At 36.2% G+C, this 14,018-nt stretch overlaps 1 long non-coding RNA gene across 1 annotated transcript; it reads right to left on the bottom strand.

Annotated features, from left to right (window-relative positions):
• Nucleotides 1–11,623: 11,623 nt before the first annotated feature.
• On the bottom strand, nt 11,624–13,320 carry LOC104649541 (uncharacterized). The gene is made up of 2 exons (XR_743468.4): nt 13,277–13,320; nt 11,624–11,901 (listed from the first exon to the last, which is right to left on the bottom strand). It is a non-coding gene; the product is annotated as an uncharacterized lncRNA (long non-coding RNA).
• Between the last annotated feature and the right edge of the window lie 698 nt (nt 13,321–14,018).

Genomic DNA, 14,018 nt, shown 5'->3' with positions numbered 1-14,018 from the left:
TCACATTTAACTCGTACGATTTAAGTCGATTATTGTAGATCCCACATACTCCATTGCATTGACCAGGTTATCAGTTACAATTTATTACTTAGTCGTAACATATTATAAACTTTTTTATTGAATTAAATATTTGATGTTATGTTTTAAGCGTATATTCTAATTTTTTATATCTTATCATTGCTCAGATATATGATTTGATTTAGTTATCATTATTGTTCAATTTTATCCTATCCATCATGCTCAATAGCTTTCCATAAGTGACACATATTCTGTGCTATATCTTCTCCTAATGTTAGTTCGTGTTCTCAGATTCAAGATCACACATATATCTGTTCATGATCTTCAATTCATCATATCAGTGGTGAGTCTTCATTCTCCGAGAACGAGTGACATGATGGTCTTTCTTTGCTTTCAGTTTTAGTTCTAGTTTCACTAGATTTAGAAAGGGCACGTCCCAACACTTCTAGTCATTTTAGAGGCTTTTTTCATACATAGTTAGATTCAGTTATAGTGTTGGAGTTACACTTTTAATTGTATTCAAACTCTTACTTTTAATTTATTCAGATAGTGTATGTGTATTCCCTATCATTTAGATTATTCATATGAATTATCTTCCGCACAATAATTTATTACTCTGGAATCTGAGATATTTAACCAAACCATGCTACTGGATAAAAATTGAAAGTCCAACGCCAAGTATCTCTCCTCAACAGATGAGAAGGATAGAATACTCGTACTCATCGCCTTCCAGCTCAAGGCATGTATTACATCATTCACCTTCCCAGAATGATAGATAATAAAAAGATCATAGTCTTTCAAGAGCTCAATACAATTACACTACCTCGAATTAAGGTCCCTCTGGCTCATGATGTACTGAAGACTCCTATGATCGGTATAGATCTCACATCGAACTCCATACAAGTAGTGTTTCCAAATCTTAAGCAGGAAAAGTACCGCCATCAAGTCCAAGTCGTGGGTGGGGTAGTTGCGCTCATAGACCTTAAGTTGCCTCGATGCATAAGCATTAACCCAATCCTTCTTCATCAATACACAACTTAATAAAACACTAAATGTGTCACAATAAAGTGTGAAGCTCTCACCCTAAACTAGAAGAGTCAATATAAGAGTGGTAGTAAGCAACTCATTGAACTTCTTAAAGCTCATCTCACACTCCTTTGACAACACAAAGGGAAAATCCCAGCGAGTCAACGGAGTCAAAGGGTCTGTAACAGTAGAAATTCCCTCAACAAAGCGTCTATAGGAACTCGCTTACCCGATAACTCTACAAACCTCAGTAACAAAAGGGTGCCTGTTACAACCACGAATAACCTCAATCTTCACCGAATCAACCCTAATATCCTCCTTGGATACCACGTGCCTCATGATTGCTACAGACTCATGCCAAAACTCGCACTTTGGAAAATTGATATAAAGTCCTAGATCTCTCAAAGTCAGGAGCACTATCCTATAATGTTGTTCATGTTCACTCCATCTCCGCTGTAAACAATTATGTCATCAATGAAGACAATAACATTTGAATTAAGGTATGACCTGAACATACATGTCATCAAGTCCATATGGGTTGTAGGGGCATTAGTCAACAAAAAAAACATCACAAGGAACTCATAGTAGTCGAAAAGAGTCTTAATACGGTCTTAGGGATGTCCACTACCCTAATACTAAGTTGATGGTACTCATAGATCAAAGAAATATTTGAAACACGACGACATCCTAAGCTGATCGTACAAGTCATCAATATGAGGCATAGGGTAACAGTTCATTACTATCACCTTGTTCAGCTGCTTGTAGTCAATGCACATCCCCCTATCATGTCCTTCTTCTTCATAAATTGAACAGGAGAACCCCAAGGTGACACACTCGGACAGATGAACCCCTTACCTAAGAGGTCCTCTAATATAACACTAAGCTTTTTTAACTTTGTAGGGGCCATCCAGTAAGTCAAAATATAAATATGATGGTGTCACGCTCCATATCTATGGAAAATTCAGTGTCACACTCTACGATAGGTCCGGTAGGCCAGTAGTAAACACATATGCATACTCTCTAACCACAGGAACTGAGTCAAGTGAAAGACCCTCTCTACACACATCTCTCACAAAGGACAAATAAGCTAAACACACACAAAAGCAACCAACCGCCAAGCCTACATAAAAGAGATGATCCCGGTTGGTGTGTGACTATAAGCACCCTGCCAAAACAACGGGGGAATATCATGAAGGGATAAGGTAACAGTCTTGGCATAGCAATCGAAGACCGCATTTTAGGGGGATAACCAACCCATGCTTAGAATTACATCAAATCTTAAATTCTAGCATAATAAGATCAGCTCTAGTATAATAACCATTAATAGTAATGAAGAAAGAGCGAAATAACTGATCAAGTACTAAGGACTCACCCATTAGGATCAAAACATGAACCGAATTTTCTAAACAGTAAGACCTCATACCCAATGGGGGAGAAAAACAAACAAATACATATCTAGAATGTTGACCTAGGATTAAATAATACGATAGCAGGCTGATAACATACTTAAGCGTACATGTGATGACATCATCATATGCCTTAGCTGACATCCTCACTAGGGCTGCATAGAAATGTCCCTGAGAACCTCTGCCCGATGTGGCCAATCAACCACTTGGCCTACTTCCCCGAGCTCGACCTTTGGCGCCTAGTTGAATGTCAAGATGGTCTAGTCCTGACCACAACCTCTTGATGGAGAGGAAATTTCTTAGACTGGTCTAGGTGCAAGTTGAGCTCGTACAATAGCCCCGCATCCTTATCAGGGGCGCTCTCTGGACAAATAGTCAGGAGTATGACAATCATAAAACCCAAAAGCTAAACTTCCTAAAGTAACCTGATCGCGGTAGGAGAGGTGGGAACTTGATACTCTCAGACTCTAGCTCATTCTAGAACCACCCTCATGATGTGGGCCTCCTCAAAGCAGGTAATACCAGCTGAAAAGGTCAATGAGATTGACCCTGATGGAACCTCTGACAGGGTCTATCATATGATTCCCTCCTTCTAGTATTGAACATGTGTTATCTCCCTTGGTAGCGTTACCTCTGATCGCTATCCTCTTGGGCGTCGCGATGAATATGCTCCATAGATCGAGAATGGTCAACAACATCAAGAAATGAATAGCTGGCTAAAACTATAAAGAATTATCTCTATAGACCCTAAGATTGTAGAACAAACCATGTAAAAAAAAACTCTAACCTCCTCCGTGGGCAGGATAATGGTAGCATGGTGAGACAACTCATGGAACCTCACCTCTTACTGTATGATGGGCATAGGGCCCTGATTCAATTTGGAGAACTGATCATAAAGCGTATCACTCATACTCTTTGGTACTAATCGGGTAAAGAATACATCCGAGAACTCACGACAAGATTTAGGAGGCAATCTAGATAGCCTACACTCTTAATATGTGCACCACCACTGCCTGGATCGCCCACGGAGCTGATGAACGGTGAAGTCATTTTCTCTCGACTTCAAGAGGCCTAATGAATGCAACTGCTCCTCGTATGTGAGACACAACTAGTGGGTGTCCTCCTCAATCGCCCTTCAGGATATCGGTAGTGCCTACCTTTGAATAACCCAATCATCTTATAGTAGCACCTGTGGCATTTTACTTTCCTCTAAGTCTAGGAGGGCGGCAACATTAACTGGTGTCGGCTGAACCTCTGATGTTGCTGCAGCAAGCAGACTATTCGACGCTGGAGTGGTAGCTAGAGATGGTGATGGGAATGATGTTTGTGCCTGTTGCATCTCCCCAATACCTGCTAGTATCTGAGACAGCAGGACATAAACATAAGGAGTTGTAGTTGTTGAGGGTAGTGATTAGGTTTGCCCTAGTTCAACTTGTTATGGATGTACGTGATCTACATTAGGCTCCTCCTCCCTATGTTGGGTCGGTGCTCTGGACCTACATCTATCACAATGTCGGTGTCTACCCTAATCTGGGTCTCTATTTCAAAGATAAATTATAGAGGTCTCCGCACCGATCTTCAAGATTCTACTAGCTATTATCTATGTACAAGTGATACCATTGAACCTAGGCCATATATACAAACTTGTCATGACCCAATTTCATGAGTTATGATGGAATCAAATATAACCCACTAGTATGTAAGCCAAAACGTAAATTGAAAAACAAGTAACAGGTTTGAGGGCAAAAACTAAACAAGAGTAGGAAAAATTTAACATAGCAATATAAATAGAAGTAAGCAAACAAAAACATATATACAAATAAAGCTTCCTTAGAATCTTGAAATCACTAGTACGAGCTACCAACAAAACAAGTACATGTCCCTCAAGTGGACCACATAAACTTGACTACATCGATAGGTAAAGACAAGTCTCTATAAATAAACATGGAAACTTAAATGGTAAAAAACATCATGTGCACACCCCAATTTTTGGATCAGACTGCTCAAACTCGATCAACGTTGGCTACTAGAGCTCGGACCTGCTTAACGAAAATAGATGCATAGAATAACATGAGTACTAAACAATAGGTAACCATTAGGCATCATAGCACGAATGAACTTCAAAAGAAAAGACAATATAAAAAAAAGAATAACACAACTCGAGGTCAAGAACGGAAATTAAAGTAACACTGCAATGAATGCGAGGGTAACTCATGCAGAAGTTTGAATATATAAGGTAACTACACCTAAATGGACCCTTAAGACTTTAAGATACACTCATGCACAAGATTAAATAAAAACTCAACGAAGCTCTGTTAGAAAAATGAGTACACAAAATAACTATATTAAAAAGAACCTAATATAATAACCTAAGAATGGTGAACATCGAACATAAATGTCAACCCCAATTAGTAGTACCTAACAGTATGGAGGCTGGACCTCGAACAAGACACTCACCAAAAGTACCCAAGTAGAAACTCACTAGTTTAAGTAACTGAGGTAGGACCTCTAATGGGATACTCTACATAAGTATACGGGTGATCGAGGCCATACCTTGAACTAGATGCTCTACATAAGTATGTGGGTTATTCATGATGGACGTTGAATTGGATGTTTTACATAAGTATGCAGGGTATCGTAGGCGAGCCTTGAAGTGGATACTCTACATAAGGTGATTGATGTAAGGCCTTGAATTGGATGCTCTACAATATTATGCAAGTGATCGAGGCTGGACCTTGGATGGATTCTTTACATAAGTATGAAGGTGGTCGAGGACGGACCATGAATCGGACGCTCCTCAAAATTTTTAAATGCGGTCATTCAATCAGGATGCCTAAAAAAAGTGCCCATATAGCTCCTGAAAAAGTCTCTATCGATTCATACTCATAAATAATCGTGGGAACACCATCCTCACTTAGTCAATAAATGTGAGTTCTTGGAACCGAATCAAAAACAAACTTCGAATTACAGAGAAGAATTTAGTGTCGCAGACGTTACTTATGAAGACATTGGCATCGAAGAAGTAAGGATATTTTTGATGTAGAAGCTTATCACCTAGCTAAGTCCAAAACTATCACATCACATCTGATACACTAGTCTACGTGGATCTAAACAGGCCAAGCTACATTAGGGTGAAACTAAGTCCTAGTAATTCTATATCATGTATTTCTAAGGAAAGCCCTTGTCAAACCTAAACTAAGTCCCAACATTCTTTCAATGAACAATATCAAGCCTAAAAGTACTCCACATAGAAAAAAGGATCAATTAATAACACAAAGCATGCTCAAAGTTATCCGATAATTGAAATAATAGGCCGAAAACTATATTTCCAAAAACCTATCTATATTTTAATAACTACCTAACCCAAATCCAAACATAATCAACATGTGTTCACATGTTCAAGTTCAAGCATAGAGAGGGAAGTTGTAGCTTACGCGTAAATCAATCACGCGTGCTCCAAGAACCCTTCTACAGAGTTTTCCTTTTTCGATTGGCGTCAAAACGCAGCGAGTTTAACAAAATTAGAGATAGAATGTTCTTAAAGTCATTTAGATATTAAAATTGCAAGAAATAAAGAAAGAACGATTTTAGGTTCAAAACGGGGAAAGTGGGACCCACGCTGAAAATCCAAGCATTAACCCCAAAAATAGGTCCTAAACAGCTCCCAAACATGTGTTACAAATTTTTACAAGATTTGGGGCTCGAAAAAATACACAATAACACCATGAAACCAACACTAAATTTTTCTCATGAACTCGAAGTGGGACAGCAGCTGGATCAGTAAATTTAAAAGAAAAGGGAAGTCCACAGTGAATTTTGACAAAACCACGACGTTCTCCTTGAAAAACTAATTAAAACATCCATTGGAATCATCGAATTCGGACATACAATAAGGTAGAAAAAATTTCCAAATATCCCACAATTTGGGTTCACAAAGTAGTCAAGACAGCAGGTGAAAACAACAATTTACCTCAAACAAAGATCCCAAAGTATCTTCCAAGCTACCAACGCGTTTCCCTGGAATAATTTCACAACCTATATTCTTGAATCTCCCAAATTGGAACTTTATAACTCAAGATGTCGCACTTTTAAAAAGATGTTACAAGCTGAGTTAGGTTTTTTAAAAATACGAAACTGGTCGTTAAGACCCCCAAAAATGAAGTTGTTAAAAGGCCAAATTCTTGTTGCTAAAAGGGTTGCACCTGAATTTTGCTTTTACTATCTTTTTAAAGTGTCCAATGAGGTGCCCCAAATATGTTAGGAATCCCGTTCGTTCATACAGACTATGCTAACCTAATATATTCAACATTCGGACATAATGGCAGAGTCAGAATTTCCATCAGAGGTTATCTCAATAATAAGTGGGTCTCACTTGCAAGGGTCATTTTTAACGAAAAGACAATAAGGGGCTCAGAATGAGTGCGGAAACCTCGGGAGTCGAATAGGACATTGTTCTACACCAAACTCAACATTACAAGGATATCCGCGCTGAATTTTTTTTATCCGAATAAATTTTCCGAGAATATTTACCAAAGTAAACTTTAGGAAAATTTCAAAGGTTAAAACGCCTAATGGTCCTAACTCACTCAGAAGGCCTCAATACTTCTGACTACCATGCTAATAGCCTAATTTGGCCAATCTGAAGCTTCAACTTTCAAAATTCCATTTTGAAGTCTTTTACCTAACTAACGAACTAAAAGTCACTTTTCAAGCTTCAAGGCCTCAACAATATGGAAAGTTTCCCAAAAACCAAACGAACAACCAGGCGATCGAACTATCCGTGCTAGCAAGTCATAAATTACATGGGTTGATGAAGAAATTATTTAAATGATCGAAAGAGGCATTAGCAAAAAAAATGATATGAATGGTCGTTACATCAAACCAACCACCTTTAGAATCCATTGGATTTTGACGCTCATGGGGAGGCACATACCTATATTTCTCCCCATCCTTCCAATTTGGATTTCGGTCTCTCCACTCTCGGTCACAATCTTTATAACCTTCATACCTATTCCATCCTAGGTTATCATCCCGCCTCAGGTAGTTTTAACGATAACCACCGGATTGTTTGTTTTTCTATTTTAATACCAACAAAAAAAAGAATGGAAGAGTGGTAGCTTAGCGCCTATGGGTTGATTCATTTATTACCTGAAGGCTATAAAGATGTTTTATAAGGGTTATATCTATCATCTAGTCTGGATGAAGGATTCAAGCTCGTAAACCCCTACTCTTGAGTCAGGTGCAGTAGTAAATGAGTATTTAAAAGTGTTTCTAGAAGATCTTCTTGGAGTTCCTCTAAAAAGGGAAATTGACTGTGGAATTTATCTCCTCCCAGATATCCAACATGGCTTAAATTCCTCCATATAGAATGGATATATAAGATCTTAAGGAATTGAAAGAGTAGTTGAAAGACCTTCTAGTTTAGTGCTTCATAAGGCCTAGAATTTCCCCATGCAGTGCACCATTATTATTCCTGAAAAATGATTGTTCTCTCTGAATGTGCATCGATTATAGACAGTTGAACAAGGTTACAATCAATAATAAGTATTCTATCCACATTATTTATGACTATTTTGACCAACTATAGGGTGCTAGTCATATTTGAATAATAGACATCATATCTTATTACCATCCGCTCAAAGTCAGAGATGGTGACATCCCAAAAATAGCCTTCAAAACTCGGTATAGTCATTATGAATTTGTAGTTATGTCATTTAATATAATAAATACTCTTGGAAATTTCATGGACTTAATGAACATAGTGTTCAATCTCTATTAGAACTTGTTAATTATCACCTTTATTGATGATATCTCGATTAATCTAGAGATGAGAAAGAACATGTGAATCATTTGAGGATTGTTTTACAAACTCTCAAAGATCACTATTTATTTTCTTAATATAACAAGTGCGAGTTTTTGTGAAATCAGTTGCTTTAGTTATTCATATTGTGTCTAGAGAATTGAGTGGATTCTTATAAAATAGGAGCAATGAAACAATGACCCAAACCTACCATTCCTACGGATGTCAGAAGTTTCTTGGGTTTGGTTGTCTATTACCGATGGTTTTGTGAAGGATTTTTATCCATATCCTTTCCATGAGAAAGTTGAGGCTGAATAAAGTTATGTTTCAGTAGTCAAATGATTTTGAGATAAGCTTTACAAAATTGAAAACTATGTTAACTACAAATCCTTTTTTGACTAATCTCCTGTCATTGCTATCTCGTGCGCGAAGGGTTGTTCATGCTTCCCAAACGTCACGCATTTTATAGGTCAGTAGTCAACAGCTCTACAAGAGAGGTCAAATGGTTATATTATATATGGTGAATCATCCAAAGTCATTCTATGTTGTGTGTTATAGCAACAAGGGTAAGTTTATAACATATGCTTCTACATATCTTAAGGAACCTAAGAAGAACTATCCGAATAATCACCTAGACTATCAGTAGTACTGTTTGCACTTAAAATTTGGAGACATTACTTGTATGGTGTTCACGTAGATGTCTTCATAGACCATAAGAGCCTACAATATGTGTTCACCTTGAAAGAGTTGGATCTTCGCTAGAAGAGATGGCTTGAGTTCCTAAAATATCATTATATGAGTGTGCATTACTATCCTAATAGGGAAAATGTAGTAGAAGATACTCTTAGAAGACTAGCGATGGGTACTGTAGCACATGTAGAGGAAGCAAGAAAAGAAGTCGCAAAGGTTTTTCAAAGGCTTCGTCTCTTAGGTGTTCGTGTTATGAGCATGTCAGATGGTGGTGTATAGTTAATATTGAGTTTGAATTTTCATTTGTAGTGAAGGTTTAGGAATTAAAGACAATGATTTGTTATTACTTTAACTAAAAGGTGCAATTCATTGAAAGAGAGTTGAGGTTTTCTCCCAAACGGATATGGCGTGCTTCACTATCTGGGTCGATTATATGTTCCGAAAGTTACTGAGTTAAGAAAACATATTCTTACAAAAACCCACAATTCAAGATATTTAATTCACATAGGTGACATAAGATGTATTGCGATCTACATGAAGTATTTTTATGGAATGACGTGAAAAGGGATATAGCATATTTTGTTACTAAGATCTCCAATTGTTAGCTAGTCAATGTAGAACATAGAAAAACAACATGTACTTTGAAATGGGAAGTGACCAACATGGACTTCATCAGACGTTTACCTCGTACTCGCAGAAAACATTATTCAATTTGGGTGTAGTTTATAGAGTTACTAAGTCTCTGCGCTTTATGGTTCTTAATACTACAAATTAAGCGGTGGACTACACCAAGCTTTACATTAATGAGTTAGTCAGGTTGCATGGAGTTCTTTTGTCTATCAGTTTAGATAAAGGTCCTCCGTGTACCTCTGATTTCTGGAAGTTATTTCAGAAAGGTTGTGATACTCTTGTTAATCTTAGAACAACATGTAATCAATTTACAATAATATGGTGTCCTCAAATGCTTATTTTGTGCATATAAGTGGATGTAAAACCCTTATTTTCCTTGTATATGAATTGAGGAACAAAGCAAGGACACTAATTTGCAAAAAGGAACAAAGAAAGCTAAAAGAATGAAGAAAAGTAAGTCAGGCGATTGCCAAGTTCACTTGGTGAGTCAGCGAATAGCCTCTTGACCGCCCTAAGTTCTAGAATCCTCAAGGAGAAAAGAAAGTTGGCGAGAGAAAGGATCAGTCAGTGAGTCGCCCAATAGTTCCGCAATGCAGTGTTGAATCACCAAATGTTATAGAACTTGAGGAAGTTCAAGTCCAAGGAATAAAAGGTTGAACATTGACCAAACGGCAAACCGTCGAGCTGATTGGCGAGCCAAATTTTCTGCATCGAATAAATCTTCACACGTACTTTTGGTAACTATAAATATATATTTGAGCATTAGGTTTAGTATCAACGAATAATATTATTCAACTATTTTGTACTAATATTGAAATAGGGTTTTCTTTAGTTTTTCCTATTCTTTGAAGGATTGAAGTTGTTAACTTTTGTGAAATTGTAGTGACTATTTGAGATTTTTTGAATTGAAAAATTTTAAGGACAAAATAAATCTTACCCAGTTGATGGGAACACTATTGGGTAATGCTTTATATATTTTGATGACTTCAAGCTAAAACCCAAATTTTTTGGGGTGTGATGATGTTACTATGGGTTGATGTAGTTTGTGTATTTCTAATTATTAGTTTAAATGCTATTTAGAAGTAAGTTCAATCAGTAATAGTTGTTTAATTTAAAAATTGTAGTTGCAACATTCAGTTCTATCTTTATGTTTTCAGCTTTCTCGAGAAAGAGGTTTTGAAACCTAGCTCATTGATTGATGGTCTCTAGACATTGGCTTGACATAGCTTTATCTCGAGAGAGTTATTCCTAAACCTATTTCGACATATTCAGCTCGAAAAACTTAATAGACTAAGGCGTACGCTAGTGTATTGGTGTTCGAGAAAAACAAACTTGCTTCGTGGTAACATTGTTGAGAGAATGTTTATTATCTCTATAGCTTAGCTTACTCACCGATATTCAACTATTTTCTAGCAGATGTAATTTTCCATTTGTCTATATCAGCCTTTGATCGAATCACATCCCAAGAATTCATCTAATTATTGTATGTTGTATTGTTTGTTGTTGTTGTAGTTGACAGTTTTAAACAAAAACCCCTTTTTTTTATATTTGTGTTACCCCTTTATTTGGATAATGTTTTTATTCTATAATTTCTATTTTCTGCGACTGTTTTGAGCATATTCATTCTTTTCTATTGAATCTTACACATGTATCACTCTCTATGGGATTCGGCCCCAACTCATTTAGTTGGGTTATATAGTGACTAAACATAATTCACACTTAGAATTGGATGAAGTATCCTTGAAACATTAATAAACATAGCGCTACATCTGGGGTGATATTGTTTAAGTTATTTTGTCAAATCAGGAAAACACCCTATAAACATAACCGCCTTCGTCTTCTTCTTTAAGGACTAAGACTATCCTTTTAGAATTCATCATTATATTCATAGGTTAAAAATGCAAAAAATTTAAAACATTTCTATTATTTCTACATTGACGTTTACATAGACCTCTATATACACGTAATATATCCCTATCTAGTATAAATAGACTCTTCGTATAAGAAGATTAAATGTCTTCTACTTTTATTGCACATAAATATTATAAGATAGTCTCATAAGAAGTCTATAACATTGTCTCATATTACACAATCTACACAAGAGTATCACAATTTGAGCATAGCCCTTACATCAACCATTATAACCACATTTAGGCTTTACAATTATAGTAGCAAAATAAAAAAAAGAAGAATGAACAAGGTGTTTTTAAGAAGAAACAACATCAAATATGTATATAATGGCATCATCCTCGGAAAAAAAGGACCTACCAAACATGGAAGATGAGAATCCAAGTAGTCTACAAATCATTCTCTAATATCCACGTCTGAATCCTTCATTTGTAGACAACATCAAACATGGTTTAGTACACAATTGTAGTAAGTATGGGTATAAGCATATAAAACAAGTGAAATAATTCTAAAGAGGACATTTGATAAAAACCATGATAAAGTACTTTGAAAAGCCTTATGCACAATTAAGAACTCATATAAGCCAATAATCACATTATCATAAGTCAAACCCATGTACGACACAATACAAACATCTACAAGTAGTCAAGTCACCATATACAAGAGTTCGTAACATTATAATATAAGCAAGACCCTTACTCATAACCCACCATTTAGCATACAACTGCAATGACCAAGGAAATCCTCATAACCATAGTCAATCAAGTAAATCAAATAAAGAATCAGAAGTAATACCCAACTCAACATAACATAGCATCACTAGTGGTAGTCATCATATTAGCAATATAGACCAATAGCATATTCTTTGATGAAAGTAACATCATAAAGGATCATCAACATTTAAATTCAACATGAGTACAATATTTACTTTATAAGATCATTATAACATAAGAACATTCTTCTAGGATTTCTCTCAAAGCCAACTAGTGCAATGCCTAGGTAGAGTCCATTATCCCTACCTAGACTAAGCAAACCTCTTAAGTCACCCTATTTGGAGTTCACATCATAACTTCATTTTTCTTTTGCGAATATTTTCCTGAACACGACATAGACCATAAGATCTAAGTGTTTAATCCGGTGTTGTAAAACCTTACACCGACGGAAGGTGGTCTACCGGACAAAGTAGAGCCAAACATAAATGTAGCTTTATAAGTGGATCCAACAGCTATTCTTCCTATGGTGGCAACATTGTTCTAGAACTAGAAAATATGTATGAACGCTCTGCATGTCTATGGCATTGGAGGCTCGTCTCATGGAAATCCATAGGGTGAGTGTCCCTCATAGGGGAGTCAACATCTCATATAGAAATATAGGGTGAATCTTCCTCTATGGGAAGTCAACACCTCGCATTGTCAAGTTCACTCGGTACTAAGCTAAGTTCCTTTTTGAAATGTATTTCTTGAACAATTCCACTTAGTTTAGGTCATAGGGTCTATCCCTCGTATAATCATAGTCATTTAGCTTAATAGGTATTGCTTGAGAATAAACTTAAATGGTAGCCCTCATGAGTGAAATTAAATTATCATCATCATGTCATAACAAGGCACATAGGCAACTCATCACCAACCTTATATCATTTAATCTTAAGAATAATATCACAATCACATCGTTAAAATATTTCAATTCAACATCATACCAACAACGATGCAGGCTATTCACAAGGTATACTTCAATTGAAATACATCACTAATCACATGCCATCATACTTGAAATAAAGATTAGGATCATGAAGACTAACCAAATATCCTTCAAACTCTTTCACCATGGTTTTACCATACACCTAAAAATTATATCCAATAATAGGTGTAGCAACATCAATCAATAATAATTAACACAAGAACTAGGTCAATTACATCATCACTATTCCAATTAACGTCAATTCATAACTTAGAGTTAGGAGAATTAGGGTTCCTGAATTCATAAAGATTTAGATCTAATCCAAGAAGAACATTACCCTAGTTAATTCATAAATGAATTAGAATAGATAAAACAAGTCTAATAATAAAATCATTTTCAATTCCCATCATTCATGACCAATATCAAGGATTTGAGAAATTGGGGAAGGGAACATGACAAACATAAACTGAATCTATTAATATCAATTAACTAACAATCTCAACTAAATTAGAAATAGTAAATCACAATTAATCATCAATTTGATGTTTAGAAAAAAATCCATTAAAATTAGAAAAACCCCTGGAATTGGGTATTTTGAAATAAACTTTGAGATGAACTCTTGGGGAAAGGAATCCCAAGAGTGAAGAAACAATACCTTATTGAAGCTTAATCAACAAAACTGAAGTTCAATCCTAGAGAAATTCACCGTCTTCTTCAAGCTTTCTTCCTTCTTCTATGGAGGAATTGGGGAGAGACAAAGTAGAGAGAGGTGAGAGATTTTGGGTTTTGTTCTAGAAATTGGGTTTGGATGAGTGAAAATGACTTAAAATGACCCTTAGTCTATATATAATCACCCCCTAAAT

This window comes from Solanum lycopersicum, chromosome 10 (genome assembly GCF_036512215.1).
Source record: "Solanum lycopersicum chromosome 10, SLM_r2.1".
Taxonomy (NCBI): Eukaryota; Viridiplantae; Streptophyta; class Magnoliopsida; order Solanales; family Solanaceae; genus Solanum; species Solanum lycopersicum.
Note: the sequence above shows the minus strand (reverse complement) of the source record. Positions and strands in the feature narration are given on the sequence as shown.